At 38.4% G+C, this 1,330-nt stretch overlaps 1 long non-coding RNA gene across 1 annotated transcript; it reads left to right on the plus strand.

Annotated features, from left to right (window-relative positions):
- The first annotated feature begins 372 nt into the window (after positions 1–372).
- LOC149195674 (uncharacterized) lies at positions 373–1,088 on the plus strand. The gene is made up of 3 exons (XR_016255166.1): positions 373–549; positions 654–830; positions 922–1,088. It is a non-coding gene; the product is annotated as an uncharacterized LOC149195674 (long non-coding RNA).
- Positions 1,089–1,330: the final 242 nt, after the last annotated feature.

Consider the following 1,330-nt stretch of genomic DNA (forward strand, 5'->3'; position numbering starts at 1 on the left):
ACAAACATAACCAATAGATGACCATTCTCATGAAATTATTCTTATATGCTTTCTTTGCGATATGACATTCGCTACGATCCCCAACTAATACTATATTGTTTGAAGTTGTGTTGAATATTCAGAACCACACGAATTACCAACAGGGAGGAATACAATAGAAACTAGTTTGTAGTGATCTTTTATTATTTTGTCTTTAACTCTTAATTTGTTTGCCTGTGTAATTCATTTTGCAGGAAATTTGAGGTGATATGAAAAAATTGTTTTCTCTACTAGCTTTCACTTTCTCTCACTTTCTCTCTCTCAGGCAGCCTCGTGTTCTTGTGTTGTGTTGTTGTGCAGTGGAGCGCTCCGTTGTATGCTTGTCATGTTGTCACGTTGTTATGTGGTCTGTGTCGTTGTATGTGTTGTATGTGCGCATATGTTTGTGTTATGTGTCGTTGTATGTGCACATATGTTTGTGTTGTGTCTGTGGATCTGTATTAACTGAGATTGAGAAAGAGTGTTGTGGCAGAGGAGATTATGGAGCGGTGGTTATCAACAAACTTCACAGTGAGTTAGTATTTTTGTCAGTCCTATCTTCGATTATCAATTATTTTTAAATTCGGCACCTATATTTTTATGATTTTCTGATGGGTTGGATTTTTATATACAAGAGCCACCAGACTTTCCAGCTCTTTTGCGACCATGAATGAGGAGTTTCCTTTCCCACCAATGAGGAGCTTCCAACTCTTTTGCAGCCACCAGTTTTTAGAGTTTCCGCAACTAAACATTTATGGGCAGCAGTGCTAGTGCTAGTATTCTCTGTTGATGGCTCGGTTACTCTAATAAAGGTGTAAACCTTGTACAACTTCAACTATTTATTTCATATTAAGCTATTTCTTCCTCACCTTTTTTTCTGATGGGTTGGAATTTTATATACAGGAGCCATGAGAGTTTCCAGCTCTTTTGCAGCCATGAATGGAGAGTTTCCTTCCCTGCCAATGAGGAGTTTCCAACTCTTTTGCAGCCACCAGTTTCCAGAGTTTCTGTAACTAAACATCCTTAGGCATCAAGGCTAGTGTTCTTTGTTGATGGCTCTGTTACTCTAATAAAAGTGTAAATCCCTGTACAACTTCACCTATTTATTTCATATTTAGCTATTTATTCCTCACCATTTTTTCTTATGGGTTGGATTTTTGTATACAGGAGTCACTAGAGTTTCCAACTCTTTTTGCAACCATGAATGAGGAGTTTCCTTCCCCACCAATGAGGAGTTTCCAGCTCTTTTGCAGAGCCTCACCAGTTTCTAGAGTTTCCGCAACTAAACATTCCTGGGCAGCAAGGCTAGTAT

Source organism: Pinus tabuliformis, chromosome 2_2 (genome assembly GCF_031772625.1).
Source record: "Pinus tabuliformis cultivar Carrire ecotype Pingquan chromosome 2_2, CPIR1, whole genome shotgun sequence".
In the NCBI taxonomy this organism is placed as follows: domain Eukaryota; kingdom Viridiplantae; phylum Streptophyta; class Pinopsida; order Pinales; family Pinaceae; genus Pinus; species Pinus tabuliformis.